General features: G+C 33.1%; 1 protein-coding gene across 1 annotated transcript in view; it reads left to right on the forward strand.

Annotated features, from left to right (window-relative positions):
- The window catches only part of LOC131843377 (uncharacterized), a 90,959-nt gene that overhangs the window by 33,950 nt on the left and 34,922 nt on the right, over positions 1-22,087 (forward strand). Inside the window, exon 2 of the mRNA XM_059192005.1 lies at positions 8,203-8,235. The gene's annotated coding sequence lies outside the window, so the exon portion shown is untranslated. The remainder of the gene's footprint in view (positions 1-8,202; positions 8,236-22,087) is intronic.

Below are 22,087 nucleotides of genomic sequence, written 5' to 3' on the forward strand. Positions count from 1 at the left end.
CAAAAGTAGTATTTACTTATAAATTAATAGGTACTTTATATGTGTACAATTAATTCAGAAAGTCCTGTTCCAGATATACGATTGTAGGCGAGTCGGTCGTGTTGTCTCGACTTGGTATTTCCCGCCAATTGCAAAATTAAAATGGCGGCCAATGCGCCTGCGCACGACTGTACTGAATCTATACAAACGATTCTAATATATTATTCAATAGAAATAGGTACTATTTATTGAAATAAGCATAATTTTGTGCATTTATTTGTTATTAAATTCGCAGTTTTTAAAGAAATGGATGGGTAACACCGTATGCGTAGTGCTGTTCATGTACATGGAATATGTATCAAATATGTATCATTATAATTAAAATATATAATATCACTAGATGCACCCTCGACTTCGTCCGCGCGTCCTTTAGATATAATTAAATATTTAAAAATGTAACCCAAAAAGCCAAAGAAAAAGTTACATCATGCTAGCTTCAAAAATTACGAATTTCCATACACTTTTTTTTTTTTCACACTCACTTACAACTTTCATTCTCTATTTTATTTTACACCTTTAAGGTTAATTTATACAAACTTTGAATGTCATATTTATTGATATTTAATCAACAGCCTAAAAATAATTTCAAACTTGTAGCTTTACAAATGAAGATACTTCCAGACAACATTTCATCCCTCCTTTATACCACTTACAACCCTTTTTTCGCATTAAAATAGCCTATGTTTCCTCTGCACCTCTTGTTTACCTCCACCATCACATTGTTCCCCTGGACACCATCGTGGTAAATTGATATTTGCCAAGATAGGCTAACTGTCCTGACTTCATGCTCATTTTATCATCTTCCACTGGTGCCCCGGCAGCGTAAACCTTTAGCGCAGACGGGAGCAACATTCCATTATCACCCAATACAAAAAAATACGTTTATTGTCATATGCTTTTTAAAATAATTGCTACAGGGTTTAATTTTCTACGTTTTTACTTATTATTTCTCTTTATACAGGTATAATGGAGATAGCAATTTTTACTACAGTCTATATTCTATTCTCTTGGTTCAATGTAATTTTTACCTTATGCCTTTACCATAGGATTTATTTAATATTAACGAGTATCTATATGGTGTTCACCTCCTAATTGCTTTGATTGCTCAACTGGCACTCTATTATAGAGCCGGCAGACAACCTGTCTTATGCAATCTGACTGCTACTATTTTATAGTCGCCTGGTACTTTTCAACTGACTTTTAAATAGGAAGTTGTAATTTCGACAGTATTTTTTTATTTGTGACTCATATAGTTAACCATGGGGATAGGTTTATGATTTGCAATTGATTTAATAATTCTTTAACTCCATTGATGGCCTCGGTGGTCTAACGGTTGAACATACTGACTTATATATAAAGATCGCTGGTTCAATTACTCGCACGGCACAAACATTTGTATTCATGAGTATGTTTGTATAAGAGTGGGTGTTTTTTATGTACATATATTATGTATGTATTTATAAATAAAAGTGTATCTTTATCAGTTATGAAGTAACCCATAAAACAAACTCTGCTTAGCTTGGGACTAGATGGCGTTGTGTGAAATTGTCCTCAGATATTACTTATTGCGTTATTTATGCGTATATATACAATATACTTATATATACATATAATAAATTGACAATACACACATGATCTATTTAAGGACTGTAACAATTTCGTATATGACTCATTCCATATTTTACAATGCCAAAAGCATATCAAATTTCTGTCAGTTTGTTAGGACTAAATTAAATTTAAAATTTTAAAACTAAAAGTCTGCTGTAGTGTCGGCAATCTCCCACATTACGTCTGCTAAAAAATCTTTTACAGTATAATAAGTCTTTGCGGTCAATAATTCTTTGAGCCTTTTTATAAATAAATAAGATTTTTCCTTTTTGTTTTATGCTTTCCGGGATTTTGTTGTAAATTAGAATAGATCGGTCATCATCGGTTGTAGAGATTTGTCCTAAATATTTGAGCTAGTTGGTATTGTAATCTATTATAACCTTTAAAATTTAAATACGATAAATGCTTAAGAACAAATATAATATCTCCAACTTCGTCCGCGTGGATTCCTTCTATTTTAGAAAAATAAAGTTAAACTTTATTTTTCTAAAATAGAAGTAGCCTAAGTTACTCCTTATTATAGCAGCTACCTGCCAATAAAAGTCCCATCAAAATCGGTCCAGCCATTTCAGAGATTAGCCGGAGCAGACTGACATACAGACAGACAGACAAAAATTGAAAAATAATATTTTGGTATCTGTCCCGTATTTATACTCATATGCATGTAGTAAAAATGGTTATTTCAATGTTACAAACCGACACCAACAATTTATACTAAGCTAACTCGAATTTTCAGTAACTTCGTTATTTTTATATATTTCTTAATATTTTTTTTATTATATATAAAAAACACCATTTTAAGCAGTTTAGCATAAAAAAACGAATTACTGAAAATTCGAGTTAGCTTAGTATAAATTGCTGGTGTCGAAACAAACACTCCAATTTTATTTATATGTATGGATATATAAACCGAAGGTAAATTCAATAATTGTTTTATTTTTATTATTGATATTATTATTGAGGTATACTTTGTAAATAGTACTTTGCGTGGTAGTGTGTGTTTACAATCGAACATTGAACCACACATATGAAATATGGATCGACGACCTACGACGACCAACCCCTGTCAAACAAAGCGTTACACGTTACAATAATCTAATTTAAGCTTTAAACCCGAGGTCACAAACCTCCATTTTCCATTTACGAAATATTATTTAGTCCGACTAATTTGTATAGGCCGCAATTTTGTAGCGCTCTATCGATGTTACAGATCAATTTGAACTGTTCGGGTTATACTTGTAATTACAGGGTATGGATAATGTGACCATTAAAATGTTTCTGTCAGTCGGATGTCTGCAAGAACTAGAATTGAAGAACCATATATTAATGTAATAAAATTTACAATTCATTATAATAAAATTGTTAAATTTATTTATGGTTACTAAATGAATACTGGTTAAACAATAGCTATATATAGGTATGCTATAACCACAGATAACATAATGTAATATTATGTTATCTGTGGTTATAGCATAGTGATCTTTATTTTACAATATAAAGATTTAGTCTACTGAAGATTAGGCTGTATGGTCTCGTACCTTTGCCTATCCACTTGTGGATAAAATATACCACTACTACTAAGATTTACTCTGTTCGTGAAATAGTTTTATATAAGTTTTGAAATAAAGTTTATCATTTACATCTCTTTATTTTATTCTTAAAAAAATATATATTAATAATATCATAATAATAATTTTAAATCTTTTAATTTACTTGAATATATTGTTTGAATATTATTTTTTGCCGGTTTTTGTTTCGTGTTTATTAGTTACGTGTATAGTTCTATTTATTTATTATATACTAGCTATACTTTCTACCACGACTTCGTCCGCGTAAAATAGTGACCTAATAATGAAAAAATATTTAGCAATCTCAAGTTTCATCGTTCTAGCTTCAAAAATGGAAATTTCCATAGAACTCAATCAACAGTCTAAAAAATAAGTTTCAAGCTTCTAGCTTTAAAAATGGCAATACTTCCTTACAACCTTTCAACTCCCCTTTTAACCCTTACAACCCTTTATTACTTTTCTATGTATAATATGTATGTATTTACAAAAGAAAAATATCTATGTATTTGTATCAGTTATCTAGTACCCATAACACAAGCTCTAGCTAGCTTAACTTCGGTCTAGATGGCGCTGTGTGAATTGTCCTGTGAAAAAAATAAACTTTATATTTAGCTAGCGACTTCGTCCGCGTGGAATTTAACTTTATTTTTCTAAAATAAAAGTAGCCTAAGTTACTCCTTATTATATAAGCTACCTGCCAAAAAGTCTCGTTAAAATTAGTCCAGCCATTTCAGAGATTAGCCGGAACAAACAGACCGACAGACACAGAAACAAAAATTTTAAAAAGTGGTTATTTGGTGTATGTACCGTATTTATATATATATGCATGTAGTAAAAAACGGTTATTTCAATATTACAAACAGACACTCCAATTTTATTTATATGTATAGATGAATAGCCAGAAACATAAGATTCAAGCATTTACCTTTAAAAATTACGATACTTCTATAAACTTTCATCTCCTCTTTTAACCCTTTTTCGTATTAAAAATCAACCTATGTGACAGACAGTCTGAAAGCAAGACTGTACCGGTCAAATCACAACTGATGGTCATGTTAGGAATTCTTTTAAATGTTGATATGCTTGTATAAAATCTAACACGCAATGATCCATTATGTTGCTTTACTTTGTTTATGATTTAATTGTAGTCATTAAGGTATTTTAATCTGTCGATATCGATGGTTTAGCGGTTTAACGGTTTAGCACACCGCTTTACGTCCGATGTTCGCGGGTTCGATTCCTCGGTACGAACATTTGTATTCATGAGTATGATTGAATCTGTCTGGGTCTGGGTGTGTTCTATGTATAATATGTATGTATTTACAAATATATATATATATATATATTTGTAAATAAATATATATATGTCGGGCACTGCCAGTATATTATAATAATGCAGATATTATATATCCATGTATTCACACGTAATCACAAACTTTCGCGTTTGTAATATTTGTAAGATCTATTGAAATTTGTCATTTTATATTATTTAGGAATGCATTCATTATATATAATTGAAAATAACATAAGTGTTATCATAATCTAATTTAATACTAGATATTATATTCAATTGAAAGCCAATTTACATTAACTATTAATGGTATTAATTTTGCTTAAATTATGTTTATGAATAGTTATCCTTGTTTTAATCTACCGCTCATTCGGAAAGCTGTCTCATCATAACAAGAACCAGCAAGAAACTTGGGTGTTGCTCTTTTAAATAATCGTTGTAACTTTAATTTTTTACGCTGTAATTTCACATTTTTAAGTCGAAGCGTGTGAATCCAAACTACCAACTAGCACTAATATATTAGGATCAAATATTAAATAGATCGAAGAAAAATTATATTGACAATTATACTTATATTATACTAGATGACTCACGTTTTCCGTTTAACTTTGCCTGCATCACACTTACATGATATTTATCATCATATTTCGCCCAATTTACCTAATATCTTTCAAATCGTAGACGTAATTGTTATTCTGATGCAAAGCTGTATTACTGTAAAGTTTCATCAAAATCCGTTCAGTAGTTTTTGCGTGAAAGAGTAACAAACATCCATACTCACAAACTTTCGCGTTTATAATATTATTAAAATAAATATATACCCTTATGTGCAAAGCGACCCTTGCCTCTAAGGTAATCGTGTCATTAAAAAAACATTACAATTACTATTCAATTTTGTCGATGGCTCGTAAAAAGGTTATTACCTCATCGTGTTGTCGCTGCTTCGTGTGGAACAATTCGTTGGGAAACTGTACAGTTTGCTTCTTTGTAATGCTAGTTGACAAATGTTAGAATGCAACATTAGGTATTATTACGCATATATACCGTGGTATATTAATAATTAGAATACTGTACAAAAGTGTTTATATAATACTAGCTGGCCTCCGCAACTTCGTTTTCATCGCACTTACTTGACATTCATCATTATATTTCGCCCAATTTACGTAATATCTTTTCAAATTGTAGCCTATGTGTTATTCTGATGTATAAGCTATATTACTGTAAAGTTTCATCAAAATCCGTTAAGTAGTTTCTGCGTGAAAGAGTAACAAAAATCCATCTATACTATACTTTCACGTTTAAATATTAGTAAGACTGGCTGTAGTATCTAAATATTAGTCCGCGACTTCATCTTCGTGGAAGAGGGACCTTGGATATAACTTTTAATTATTTAGACTAATTACTATACAAATAAGATAAATACATATAAATACATTAATAAGGTTAATAAAAAAGTTTCATCGTTTTAGCTTAAAAATGACTATACTTCCATACCCCCTTATGACCCTTTTTTTCCATTAAAAATAAGGACCTTTTAGCTGCTTATGAACGTTACATTTTTTGTATTTGTTCTCCCTACCGTACGAATAAGGATTATTTATTAATATTATTATTATTAAAAATCACAATCTGGCAATAAAAAACCAAATCATCCTTTTTGATTTAGATGGTTTTTATTTTTATTATGTTTGTAATTATAAATAAAGTATGTATGTATTTATATAAGTTATCTAGTAACCCTAATACAACTCTGCTTAGCGTGGGGCTAGATGGCGCTGAATTATATTGAGATATTAATATTATTATATGAAATTTATGAAAAAAAAATACTAAAAATAATAATAATACTAATCTTTATTTTGTTGGAGTTTGCAACAGACGTTTTTACGATTATTTTATTATAGTCTCGCAGTTTCCATCTGATGCTTGCATGGACCAACAGTGGTCTAGTAAATAATCACTATTTTAGAGGTATTATATTATATCTTATTATTATTATAAATGCGAAAGTTTGTGAGTATAGATGGATGTTTGTTACTCTTTCACGCAAAAAGTATTGAACGGATTTTAATGAAACTTTACAGTAATATAGGTTATACATCAGATTAAGACATAGGCTATAATTTAAAATGATATTATGGAAATTGGGAGAAATATAATGGTAAGTGTAATGCAGACGAAGTTGCGGATCAGCTAGTAATAACATAAATAACAAACAGATTATAAAGTGATAGGTCTCGACGTCGGGGTTACGGAAAATCATTAAAATATTCATACATTTAGCAGTTTTTATATTGTGTAAGTATAAATAAGAGAAAAACAAACGTATGTTATTACGTCTTATTCTCCGTCGACACGTGTTAGCATAGTGTATGTTGTTCATATAAGTACATATATACATATAGCTATGGATTGAAATGTAGACTTTAGTGTACATATTTTTATGGATGATAATGGAATGTATGGATTAAAGCAGGGATGTTAAGGATACGAAATTTCGGATACCGATAGGTTTCGGATATAGGAATGATTATTATACCGGATACGGATGCAGATAAGAAATTATTTCGGATTATCCGTTAGTTTTTAAGGAATATTAATAGTAAAATACAAATAGGTAATAACATGGTTACATAACGTGTCTCATTTAGGCTCCGCACCTATCCGGTAGTATCTGATACTTTTATTTCGGATTCGGTTACGGTTACGGATATTTTGTATATAGGATATCCGATTGTTTCGGTTACGGTTACGGATCTCCTTAACATCCCTGGACTAAAGGTATGTATGTATACGCTGGTGGGCACCAGTGGAGGATGATGAGACGAGAATGAAGTTAAGTCACTTAACAAATAACAATAATTTCCTATGACAATTCAAAAAACGACATCTAGTTCCAAAGCAAGCAGTACTTGTGTTATGGGTATTAGACAACTGATATAAATACTTAGATATATTTTTTAATGCATACATAATATATATAGAAATCACCCAGATCGATATAAACAATCATATCGAAGAATCGAACCCGCAACTATCGGAAGTAAAGCACACTGCTAAACCGCTAGACCTCTGAGGCCGAGAATGGTAATCAATGGTGCATCCGGCTGCCTTTTTTGAGAGAATGGTGTACTGGCTTGCATTAAGGGAATATTAGTTGAGGCTGATAATATGAGGTCAGGTCAGCCCATCATGGCAAATTCACCAGGAATTTAACATGATGGTAAGGGGTTCACCCTCCTCCGCGAGCTGAACCTAGCATGGTACATTGCTAGCAATGGGGTTATTAATCCACAGTACTAAGAATCCCCTTTCCCCTAACCTGCTTGCGTTAAAGGCAGGAGGATGATAAGATGAGAATGAAATGGGAGAAAAGGTAAGTCAGTATTACCCAAAAAATCCTTTTTATAAGGCCGACAATGTACTTGCTATTCCCCTGGTGTTGCGGGTGCTAATGGGCGGCGGTAATCACTTACCATCAGGTGAGCCGCATGCTCGTTTGTCCCCTGTGTTATAAAAAAATAATAATAAAAACACTATGGGTTAAAGATAGTATATCTATCAATCTAACTTCATTTCAAAATTCATTAGGTTTAGACGTTTAGTTATATAGAAATAACAAACAGAACAGATAAATCTTCTAATGATATATAAGTATCAGTATGGATTACTCAAGTAATATGTTTATTGTTTCAGAATGTTTACGAGGGGCTGTCATACGTGAAAAAGGTAATTATAAAGAAAAATGGCCGCGAGATTAACATGGATGGATGGTACTTAATAAAAAATAAATAAGAGGTCTTACAGTAGACCCATGATTTTCGGTACATTTCAATATTGAGCACTGTTTTGTTTATACTCTGATAAACTGATAACCTGCAATATCGGTTTGGTTTAATCGGAAGATTTTATTGTAACGTATTCGTTTTAAAGCTTTATATGACATTTCCACAACACTTTTTTAAAACATCACAATTAAAAAAAAAACATTCGCACATTATATCTGAGTAACCTATAAAAGATCTCGTGGAGATCTTTGGGGGAGGCCTATGTCCAGCAGTGGACGTCTTCCGGACTGCGATGATGATGATGATGATGAACCCATAAAAATGGGTAATTAATATTAATTTACGATAGTGCCACACCCCTATTTAAAAAATGTAAAAGCCTGGCAACATCGGTAATGGCAAATTTGTCTCCGGGATTAAAAAAACAGACTGTAGTACTCATGCACCCGTGTGTCCGCGTGCCCGTGGACCCGTTTCTTCTCGCGTGGTCTCGCGTTGCGGTCCAGCGCTCTCCACGCTTTCTCCAAGATCGTTCCTCTCGTCTCGATCACGACACACACTTCTCGACGCTACTATTTACTACAATATAATAATACAATGCAATCGTGACAGGACCGACCGGCGACGGATGGTCTACTTAGTGCTAAACAAAGAGCTTGTCTCAAAGAGTCTTTCAAAATTAAATTCATTATTCAAATTATTTATCTTTATTCATGTAGGTGTATACAGATTCTTATGATATGTCAAATCAACCGTCAGTTCGGAATGATTTCGAAATGAGAAGAACTGACAAGAAACTCAGCTCGTGTTTTTTCAAATAAATGTTGTACATGTTTAAAATAATACAAATTCATTTAAATTCAAATTTGGGAGAGTAGAGTGGCCACCATCATATGCTATTGCAAAAGCAAAAAGTCTAATCAGTGTTTGTAACCTGAACAGACCTCTGATCAGATCTCTGCATCTTTGTTTACCTTCTTGTTCTTCGGCCATGCTAGGGTTTATGTTACAGTTTTCAAAATCATTCCGAGAATTTTTTCCGAATAGTTTATAATAATAATAATAAATTTTTACGGGCGACGGATGGTCTACTTAATGCTAAACAAAGAGCCTGTCTCTTTGTTTACTTCTAGTCCTTCAAGCAACAAAATCCATAGATTTTGTTACAGTATTCAATATCATTTCGAGAATTTCTTCCGAATAGTTTATAATAATAATAATAAATTTTTACGGGCGACGGATGGTCTACTTAATGCTAAACGAAGAGTCTGTCTCTTTGTTTACTTCTAGTCCTTCAAGCAACAAAATCCATAGATTTTGTTACAGTACTCAATATCATTTCGAGAATTTCTTCCGAATAGTTTATAATAATAATAATAAATTTTTACGGGCGATGGATGTCGCCTGTCTCTTTGTTTACTTCTAGTCCTTCAAGCAACAAAATCCATAGATTTTGTTACAGTATTCAATATCATTTCGAGAATTTCTTCCGAATAGTTTATAATAATAATAATAAATTTTTACGGGCGATGGATGTCGCCTGTCTCTTTGTTTACTTCTAGTCCTTCAAGCAACAAAATCCATAGATTTTGTTACAGTACTCAATATCATTTCGAGAATTTCTTCCGAATAGTTTATAATAATAATAATAAATTTTTACGGGCGACGGATGGTCTACTTAATGCTAAACGAAGAGCCTGTCTCTTTGTTTACTTCTAGTCCTTCAAGCAACAAAATCCATAGATTTTGTTACAGTATTCAATATCATTTCGAGAATTTCTTCCGAATAGTTTATAATAATAATAATAAATTTTTACGGGCGATGGATGTCGCCTGTCTCTTTGTTTACTTCTAGTCCTTCAAGCAACAAAATCCATAGATTTTGTTACAGTATTCAATATCATTTCGAGAATTTCTTCCGAATAGTTTATAATAATAATAATAAATTTTACCGACGACGGATGGTCTACTTAATGCTAAACAAAGAGCCTGTGTCTTTGTTTACTTCTAGTCCTTCAAGCAACAAAATCCATAGATTTTGTTACAGTATTCAATATCATTTCGAGAATTTCTTCCGAATAGTTTATAATAATAATAATAAATTTTTACGGGCGACGGATGGTCTACTTAATGCTAAACAAAGAGCCTGTGTCTTTGTTTACTTCTAGTCCTTCAAGCAACAAAATCCATAGATTTTGTTACAGTATTCAATATCATTTCGAGAATTTCTTCCGAATAGTTTATAATAATAATAATAAATTTTTACGGGCGACGGATGGTCTACTTAATGCTAAACAAAGAGCCTGTCTCTTTGTTTACTTCTAGTCCTTCAAGCAACAAAATCCATAGATTTTGTTACAGTATTCAATATCATTTCGAGAATTTCTTCCGAATAGTTTATAATAATAATAATAAATTTTTACGGGCGACGGATGGTCTACTTAATGCTAAACGAAGAGCCTGTCTCTTTGTTTACTTCTAGTCCTTCAAGCAACAAAATCCATAGATTTTGTTACAGTATTCAATATCATTTCGAGAATTTCTTCCGAATAGTTTATAATAATAATAATAAATTTTTACGGGCGATGGATGTCGCCTGTCTCTTTGTTTACTTCTAGTCCTTCAAGCAACAAAATCCATAGATTTTGTTACAGTATTCAATATCATTTCGAGAATTTCTTCCGAATAGTTTATAATAATAATAATAAATTTTTACGGGCGACGGATGGTCTACTTAATGCTAAACGAAGAGCCTGTCTCTTTGTTTACTTCTAGTCCTTCAAGCAACAAAATCCATAGATTTTGTTACAGTATTCAATATCATTTCGAGAATTTCTTCCGAATAGTTTATAATAATAATAATAAATTTTTACGGGCGACGGATGGTCTACTTAATGCTAAACAAAGAGCCTGTCTCTTTGTTTACTTCTAGTCCTTCAAGCAACAAAATCCATAGATTTTGTTACAGTATTCAATATCATTTCGAGAATTTCTTCCGAATAGTTTATAATAATAATAATAAATTTTTACGGGCGACGGATGGTTTACTTAATGCTAAACAAAGAGCCTGTCTCTTTGTTTACCTCTAGTCCTTCAAGCAACAAAATCCATAGATTTTGTTACAGTATTCAATATCATTTCGAGAATTTCTTCCGAATAGTTTATAATAATAATAATAAATTTTTACGGGCGACGGATGGTCTACTTAATGCTAAACAAAGAGCCTGTCTCTTTGTTTACTTCTAGTCCTTCAAGCAACAAAATCCATAGATTTTGTTACAGTATTCAATATCATTTCGAGAATTTCTTCCGAATAGTTTATAATAATAATAATAAATTTTTACGGGCGACGGATGGTCTACTTAATGCTAAACAAAGAGCCTGTCTCTTTGTTTACTTCTAGTCCTTCAAGCAACAAAATCCATAGATTTTGTTACAGTATTCAATATCATTTCGAGAATTTCTTCCGAATAGTTTATAATAATAATAATAAATTTTTACGGGCGACGGATGGTTTACTTAATGCTAAACAAAGAGCCTGTCTCTTTGTTTACCTCTAGTCCTTCAAGCAACAAAATCCATAGATTTTGTTACAGTATTCAATATCATTTCGAGAATTTCTTCCGAATAGTTTATAATAATAATAATAAATTTTTACGGGCGACGGATGGTCTACTTAATGCTAAACAAAGAGCCTGTCTCTTTGTTTACTTCTAGTCCTTCAAGCAACAAAATCCATAGATTTTGTTACAGTATTCAATATCATTTCGAGAATTTCTTCCGAATAGTTTATAATAATAATAATAAATTTTTACGGGCGACGGATGGTCTACTTAATGCTAAACAAAGAGCCTGTCTCTTTGTTTACTTCTAGTCCTTCAAGCAACAAAATCCATAGATTTTGTTACAGTATTCAATATCATTTCGAGAATTTCTTCCAAATAGTTTATAATAATAATAATACATTTTTACGGGCGACGGATGGTCTACTTTATGCTAAACGAAGAGCCTGTCTCTTTGTTTACTTCTAGTCCTTCAAGCAACAAAATCCATAGATTTTGTTACAGTACTCAATATCATTTCGAAAATTTCTTCCGAAGCGATCCGGTTTATAATAATAATAATAATTTTTATTTTGCACATAATATTTATAAATAGTTGTTTTAAATTGTTCCCTAAACTAAATAGAAACTTGTATTTTAGGCACCAGTTCTCTCCCTTACAATTATTAGAATTACAAATTACAAAAGCCAATCAAATAACGCATTAACTTAAGCTTATCATCATTTACTTGCAGTGTGTGTGAGTGTGTGTGTGTGAGTGTATTAATAATTCGGTAGATTATTTTGATGGATGACAATAGAATGGTGCAGGTGAGTACCTGTGCTAACGATATGCGCTGGCGGGGCACCAGTGGAGGATGATGAATGAGGTCAGGTCAGTGAGCCCATCGTGATGAAATTACTTAGTTTCCAGGAGGAACCGCGTGAAGGTAGACTTGAAATGGTACGTTTAAAAAAAACAATCAAATCAAAACATCTTTATTCATATAGGTTTATTACTATACAACAAATTATTATCCGGCACGTAAGTAATTTGTTTAACTTTGTCAATTTAATACCAATCATTACATAGTATATGTAAAACAAAGTCGCTGTCGCTGTCTGTCTGTCCCTATGTATGCTTAAATCTTTAAAACTACGCAACGGATTTTGAAGCGGTTTTATTAATACATAGAGTGATTCAAGAGGAAGGTTTATATATGTATATGATACATGTACACCCGTGTGAAGCCGGGGCGAGTAGCTATTATTGTATTCTTTCTGTACGTTATAACTTTTTATAATTATTTACTAGACTTCGTAGTCTTTTGTTAGAGATGAATGACGTTTGTATGATCTGTTGTTGTTTTGAATGTAAATATTTTATTGCAACGAAAGTAGGTTACTCTCGACGTGCATTTTATATGTATGTATGTATTAAATCCGAAGTGAGTAACGACCGGTTGTACTGTTCTTTGGCAATATATTATGTGTACAACTTAAGTATCTTGCATTAACCATTGAATTGTTTTGTCATTATCTTTCGCGTTAATTTCTTAATTTAAAAGAAAGGGACAAAAGACTGTACATTGAAATAAAATTTTGATAGCGTACAAAACGTATATAAAAAAGTATTGAAATATTAATTTGTATTGACTGTTAATTAATGATGTATATAATAGTAATAGTATAAAATATAAGTATATAAGTAATAGTAATAATAATAAACAATAACAAATTTAGTCAATAATTATATATCTTCAGTATTACGTCTCATCCCATTCCCCCCTTCCCTACATAATATAAGTTACATGTATAACAAAAAAATAGTTAAGTACTAAATAATTAGTAGTAATTTAGTTAAATCTCCAGTTTTATTTCTTTCCTATCTCCCCCCCCCCCTCCCCCTCCCCCCTTCAGTAGCAGCGACGTTATAGATTGCTCCCAATTGATCCCAGATTGCTCCCAATCTGAGAATAATTCAATAGTAAAATCAAGTCCAAGTACACGACACACATTCGTCTCGTTTCCCATATGATCTCATTGAAACATACCGGAATCCTGTTCTACTGGAACGATGTGGTACGTTGCGCAAGAGTCGCTCTCAATCGCCGCTTCCTTATTAGTTTTGTAAGTACTCCTTGTAGTTTATAGTTTAAGACACTTTCCCTCTGTAGTTTATCTCCTTATTTCTTAAGAATAACTCAGATCAGTCGGTCCAATTTTATATTATGTTATCTGTGGTAATATTATAAACGCGAAAGTTTGTGAGTATGGACGGATGTGAAATACATGTTTCTTTTAAAAATAAAAATAAATGAATGTTACGCTATTTTTATAAAGGTTCCATGCATAAATACAAAAATACATTTATACAAAAAAGAAAGAGCATATCTAAAATATAGTCTGGTTACTCTTTCACGCAAAAAAATCCTAACAGATTTTGATAAAACTTTACAGTAATATATCTTATACATTAGAAGGAATATAGTCTACAAATTTCATGTGGATGAAGCCGCGGGCACAGCGTTAATAATATTAATATACCTGGACCATCCATACCTGATTGATTCCCCCTGTAAATTGCCTGGAAAAATTAACTTACCTGTCTTCATGCTTTTTAAATCCTCCACTGATGCCCCGCCAGCGTAAACCGTTATCGCAGGCAGGTGCATCATTCCATTATCATCCATATAAAAATATCCATACAGCGCCATCTAGTTCCAAGCTAAGCAGAGCTTGTGTTATGGGTAAGGCGTGGTGTGGCAAAAAAGGATTCAACTATTTATATCAGTTGTTGTCATATTGTTGAAAACTGTTTTATAAACCTTTTTTTTGCCTATATTTTTTATAATATTATATTGTTTTTATATGACATTAATATTTTGACTCGGTTCAGAGACGTGTTATGAGAATTGTCGATGATCCCAATCTCTCTCGCGGTATCGAGCCACTCAGCTTGAGGCGAGACTTCGCCTCGCTTTGTGTGTTCTACCGATTATACAACGGACTGTGTTCTGAGGAATTGTTCGACATGATGCCGACAGCCACCTTTTACCACCGCACCGCTCGCCATCGACAGGGAATTCATCCCCACACACTGGAACCTAAGTGGTCGCGAACAGTGCGGTTTCAGAGGAGTTTCCTCCTGCCGACGTTTTCCCACGAGACTACAGCATGGGGTTTTTCAAGAAGGGTATATTAAGGTTTCTTAAGGGTCGGCAACGCGCAAGTGATACCCCTGGTGTTTCAGGCGTTCATAGGCTACGGTAACCATTTGCCATCAGATGGGCCGTATGCTTGATTGCCACCATAGTAGTATAAAAAAAAAAGTCACTATTATACCATTATTTTGCGACTATATAGGTGCCGTTTTCTTTGCTCGTCGTCTTGGTCTCCATCCTTCAAGATATAAAGAATCCTTTTTTTTGTAAATACATACATAGTATACATAGAAAATACACAGACCGATATAAACAATCATACTTTTGAGTACAAATATTTGTATCGTTCGAGGAATCGAACCTGCGACCATCTGAAGTAAAGTTTTTTTTTATAAATACCTAACATATACATAAAATACACCCAGACAAAAAATAATCATATCTCGTGAATACGTTTGCATTGGAGGAAATATACACCTATACCAATACAAACAATCATATTCATGAGTACGTTTGCATTTTGCGAGGAATCGAACCCGTAACTATCAAAACTGAGGCGCTAAACCGCTATACCACCGGGTTTATTAAAAAATCGAAATATTAAAACTTTATAGCAATAACACTTACCTATATCGTAACATCTTATGAAAATTATTTTGTGAATCATATTTTTAATACGGAACGAAACGTACCTTTGTTTCGTTTTAGGTGTCTATTGGTAAACATTTGACCCGGTTTGACCCTGCAATCTTTGATTCAATAATCAGATAATCTAATTTATAACACTAATTTATTAATCGAATTAAAAAAAAACTGCATGGGAAACTTCTTACGTAAATTCTTAATATTTTATAATTCATTTCAATAACAAAATGGAGTCTGATGATGTTTGGCGATAGTGAAGAATGGAGGTTCAGAACCTTAGTGGCTAATAAAGTAATAACCCCGACTTGGATTCAAGGGTTCGGAGTTCGAAGTCTGGTCGATATTAAACTCTTTAGTTATATTTTTGACTCACTCTCCGGGAGTGAACATTTGACAGAAATACTTAAATATTTGTGGTTTATGGAACTTACATTCGGCTGACAAGTCCCTGGAACTGCTCGGAGTTTATATCTCAGTTATACAATGGACCCAGCATCCGTACGGTGAATCCAAGGAATGCTAAGAAGTTCATCTCTGTCTAAATATATAGTTTATATACGAGTGGAACACACCTAATTTGTTAAGGAACAGGCAGTCATACTCATAAATATAAAAGTTTACATTGTGCCGGGATCGAACTAGTGACCATTAAATCGTGAGGCAGTATGTTCAATCTACACCACAGAAGTCATCAGGATATTCTTTGGATTTTGGTAATGACTTGTGTCGGTATCGAACTAGTGACTACTAAATCGTGAGGCAGTATGTTCAATTGCTATACCACAGAGGTGAACAGGATATTTTTTTAGATATTCCTAATGCAAACAAATAAGATAACATGTAAAGTGTAACTGTTTTGTATTAATGAAAAAGAAACTAATATATATAGGTTTAATATTGTTATTATTATTGGTGACTGTTTTTTTATTGGGTTGTTTGGGCTATTCTCAGGTGTACGGACCTACCTACCGACCTACAAAGATCTATTGTGCTCGCCCTTTTCAAAGTTCGCTACCTAGACCCGTCAGAGACAAGAATTGAAGGATATTCTTAGGAGCGATAGTTTTTATCTCCTCAGGAAACTTTCCAAAGTGGGCTACAACCACATAGGATGTGTAGTGGCATTTCCTCTTCAGTTTTGCCATATGTTTGTTCAACTTGCAGTATCCTGTGAGGGCCCTAGTCATAATGCATATGTTGTTTTTACTCAATAGCAATAGTCTATTGGAATATTTGTTCGAGTAGCCTTCATTTGAGATGTCCCAGTTTTAGGCATCGAGGCACGCCACAGATGGGTTCGGGGCCCAGTTGGGCGATTGGTGACTGTACTTTGAAAAACAAATAATAATAATAATTTATAGGTTATTATTGGTGACTGTACTCATCTGGTGGGCGTATCGATATCAATTTACTATCAGTTGTTACGTGTGATGTGGTGCACCATACAACAAAACAGATTCATATTCACGTCAATTTATAGTGTTCACTTTGAAGTGCAACAAGTTCTATACTAGAAAAAACATTATAAAGTACACTGACGTGATAACAATACAAAACAAATCGTATTATTATGTCTGTACTAGCTGATCCGAACACCTTCATCTGCATCACACTTACTTGACATTTATCGTTGTATTTCGACCAATTTGCATAATATCTTTTTAAGTTAACAGTCTATTTGTTATTCTGGTGTATATATTTTTTATATTGATCTAAAACAATAATGCAAATTGTGTAGGGTAACATAATAGTAGTAATATAAAAAAAAACAGAATGTTAATGCTATATAAAACATAAGCTATATCATTGCAAAGTTTCATCAGAATCCGTCCAATAGCCAATAGTTTTTGCGTATAGGAGTTTTTTTTGCGGACTACTCTAATGCTGTTGGCCGCAGCTGGCCTTTACAGCTTCACCGGACGTAAGGGGGCGAGTGCAGATGGTACTCCAAACCCGCGGAAGGACTTATGAAGCGGCTGAAGGTCAACTCCTGCCTGACGGATACGACTTTAGTCTGAGGGCACCACTAGGGTTCGAACCTCGATCCAGGCCGTCGTAATTTCGATCCCCGTCCCCGTCGTAAGGTTGTCGTCTTCTCCGGCGAGGACGGTGTTGTGTGTGTGGTATAGGAGTAAAAACATCATCCATCCATACTTATAAACTTTCGCATTTATAGTTTTAAAAAGAATTGCCACCAATCAGAGATGTATAATAGTTTGTGACAAGAAGAATTGAGAAGAGCTCTAACTCTATTTTAATAATATTGTAGATGATTACAATAATACAGATATATACATGTTTATTCATTCATATAGATCCATACAAGATAGGAATTATCATCCGGTGAAGCTGTAAAGGCCAGCTGCGCCCGACAGCATTAGAGTAGTATAACAAAAACGTAGGAATGTTATATTTTATCTTTTTTTTATATAATTATCTAGTAAGAGATGTAGTGGATTGAAATAATGATTATGTTACATAAAACGGTAATATTGTAATTAGATGATCAGCGAAAGTATTTATAATGAGCAGGTAGATATTATATTTGTTTGACTTCAAGATGAGTTGCATGTAATTTCACTTTCGCTCTACGTTCATATATTTGGAGGAATAAAAGTGAAAATTATATCGTAATTTGCGATTAGCAGAGCATGAAAGATCGCTGCCGTTTGAACTTGATGCCGTTATCAACTACGGCCAGCATTAGAATAGTTATAAAAGGCGGGTTCTTTCTGTAGTCTGCAAGAAGAGAAATCATTTATCTGTCTGTTTGCGTGCTAAGTTTTCAAGTAAAAAAAATAAGGAATTAGGACGAATTTTCAATAGAACATTTGAATCTGTTATTAATACTAAATATGGTAAACATATAGTCTAAAGAAAGTTGAGGCAAGTGAGGCATCCCCCCGCACTATATTAAAAGAAATACAAGAATTTCATTACTTTGTTAATAAAACTAGCATCTATACATATAAATAAAATTGCAGTGTCTGTTTGTAATATTGTAATAACCGTTTTTACTACATGCATATGAATATAAATACGGTACATACACCAAAATAACATTTTTTACTATTTTTGTTTATCTGTTTGTTCCGGCTAATCTCTGAAATGGCTGGACCGATTTTGACGGGACTTTTATTGGCAGGTAACTGATGTAATAAGGAGTAAGGCTACTTTTAATTTAGAAAAATAAAGTTATATTCCACGCGGACCAAGTCGCGGAAATAGCTAGTTATACATATAAATCTTCCTCTTGAATCACTCTATCTAATATATAAAACCGCTTCAAAATCCGTTCTGTCCGTTCCGGACAGACAGCGACAGCGACTTTGTTTTATACTATGTAATGATAATATTTTTGTTATTGTTATCGTTTTATTTGCCATCCATAATGTCGTCTCTAAATATACACGTACCCGAAGTCACAGGCATAACTAGTTTAAAATATATTGATAAACCTATGGATATAGGTCTCAGTAATAAATTACATTTACTTATTTTATGTGCAAACGACATAAAACCGTATGTTTAGCGTCACATTTCAATTATTTTGTTCATGAACTTTTATGATTATAAAAGTTAATGGTCGGAACGAACAATGTATCCACAATAGAAATAGAAATAATCTTTATTGAAATAAAATTAATATAAACACTTTCATAAACATACTGTTAGCTTCAATACATAAAGAACACTCAGTTGACTAGTTTGTTACTTACATTTCAAATTTGGAACCATAGTGAGTCACGTGATGTTGGTGGCCGGGAATGTGGATGGTTATAAGGGCAGAGGAAGGCCGAAAAAGAGATGGATGGACTGTGTGAAAGATGATATGGTAAGAAAGGAAGTAAATAACGCGATGACTGCGAACAGGGATGAATGGAAGCGAAAAACATATTACGCCGACCACAAATAAATGGGATAAGGAAGAAGCAGATAATGATGATGATGATGATGATAAAGAGGCCGGGAACAAGAAGGGAGGGGGCCGTGCTCTCTTTTTTTCGAGGCGACCGAGACGACCAGACGTGAATGTATAGCGACGCAATTTATGTGGAGTGTAATTTGAAAAAAAGGAATAAAATAAAAGTACTGCTGCATTGACGTATCATTTCTGAAACTTCCCAATAATACACTTTGATAGTATTTTTTTAATCTATCATATATTAGGAAAACATTTAGCATAACGACAATGACCAAGTGACTCGGTTGTTTGTCTTTTAAACAACGGCACTCAATTCTAACTACATTTTTAAAATTTTATGTCTACTAATCAAATAGTTACTTGAGAAACATAATAAATTAGTTATCAGAGCGTACCAGTCAACAAGCACCACCCGTTCACAAGTATAGCTGATGATCCTGCTTTATGCTCTAACATCTAAATATATATAACTCAAAGGTGACTGACATAGTGATCTATCAACGCACAGCCCAAACCTCTGGACGGATCGGGCTGAAATTTGGCATGCAGGTCATCTACCTGCATGCTAAATTTCAGCCCGATGACGTAGGCATTCGCTAAGAAGGATTTTGATTAATTCTACCCCCAAGGGGATAAAATAGGGGTTGAAAGTTTGTATGAAACTGTGAATTTTAAACCAATCGGGCTGAGACTTTGTGAGACTTTGCATACATAAAGCTACTATGACGTAGGCATCTCCTAAGAAAGAATTTTGATAAATTCCACCCCTAAGGGGATAAATTAACGCGAGCGAAGCCGCGGGCAAAAGCTAGTTTATTATAAATATTCTTTATTGCATTTAAATACATTTTATAAGTATATTAATTAGAAATAATGTTAACAAAGGAAGACTTATCTCTAAAAGAGATCTCTTCCAGTCAACCCAATACAGCGTGACATAGAAAGTCTTGAGTGGGGTCAAATTGTGCAAATAATAATTTAATAAAAATGTAATAAATAATTGAAACTAAACATAAAAATGTAATGTCCAAAAAACAGATACTAATACAATATACATAAAGATACGATATATATACATATGTCCAATAATAATATTTATTCAGTTTTAATATAAATAATAACACAACAGCGATATGTACCGAGGTACTAGGTATGCCTATTCCAATCGCCGAGCAAATTGCTTTGTAAGAGTCTTGACGCATTACATATTTCAGTGTATACATATATAGTTACAGCGAGTACAGAGTTCCCATTTCCATCGGAGTTATCATTATTACCTCTATTTTGCCCTTCCAGTTAGGAACATAAAAAACACATTAAAATTGTTTTAATATGTGTGAAAATGACACAAATAAACCACCGGTTCGAACCGGGTGAGGGGATTCTTAGTAATGTGGACTCATAATACCATTACTAGCAATGTCCCATGTCAGGTTGACCTCCACGCGGTTCCCCCTGGAAACAATCGCGATAAATTTCTGGTAAATTTATCACGATTGGCTAACTGACCTGACCTCATGTTCATCTTATCATCCACTGGTGCCCCGCCAGCGTAAACCGTTAGCGCAGGCGAGTGTACCATTCCATTATCATCCATAAAAAAAACTGGCTTAAGCCTTAATTTCGATCCCCGTTTGAATTGGATGGGGGTCGATCGAAAGAGGTTTGTGTAGAAATTCAAACTGCTTACATATGTCGTCAGTCAGTCAGTCAATATTACCATCATCGACCGTTTTTACCATGACCACCACTGCTCCGATATGGTTCATGATTTTAGGGTCATGTCTTTTTAGATTCTCATGATTTTAGTCAGTTTTTGCGTCACTAGTTATAAATACTGTCTGTCGATTGCAAAATTTTATTATTTTTTTGCGAATTTATTTCTGAGAAATCTGTAAGTAGTTTTTGAAATTAGGTATTGCTTTATAATTATTGTTTGCAATCTTTATGCATAATTGCTCACGCAAATTGTATGTTGACAATATCGTGGAAAATAGTTCCCTATGGCTTGGTAGTACAGTCTAAAATACAATAGCAAGCTGTAAAGCATTGGCAACATTATTAACAAAACAGCGGGAGATGGTTGATTTTTTCGAATCGCTAGGCTCTTTTTTTGCTATGCTAATTAATATAAACGTTAATCGATTAGTGGAGTTTATTTTTCTACAACATGTAGCTATCTAGATGAATTATCTTTGCTTTTTAATTTATTGGTTACCAGCTACTAGCTGTGCCTGCGTTTTCACCCACGTGGAAATTAATGGCCTATGTGTTATTCTGATGTATAAATTAATAAGTTAGTGACCTATTATTATATAATTTTATAATTATTTATATTATATATAAATTTTTATTATAATATAATATTATAATACTTATTTAAACGCTAATTCTGATAATCGTATATATAAAATTCTCGTGTATGGTAGTAACATTGTAAATGTTAGTACCATACTGCTACGAAACGGCTTGACCGATTTTTGTAAAATTTTATAAGCATACTCAGTAAGTCTGAGA

Source organism: Achroia grisella, unplaced genomic scaffold, assembly GCF_030625045.1.
Source record: "Achroia grisella isolate CSIRO2021 unplaced genomic scaffold, CSIRO_AGI_Agris_v1 utg3071, whole genome shotgun sequence".
Lineage (NCBI taxonomy): Eukaryota > Metazoa > Arthropoda > Insecta > Lepidoptera > Pyralidae > Achroia > Achroia grisella.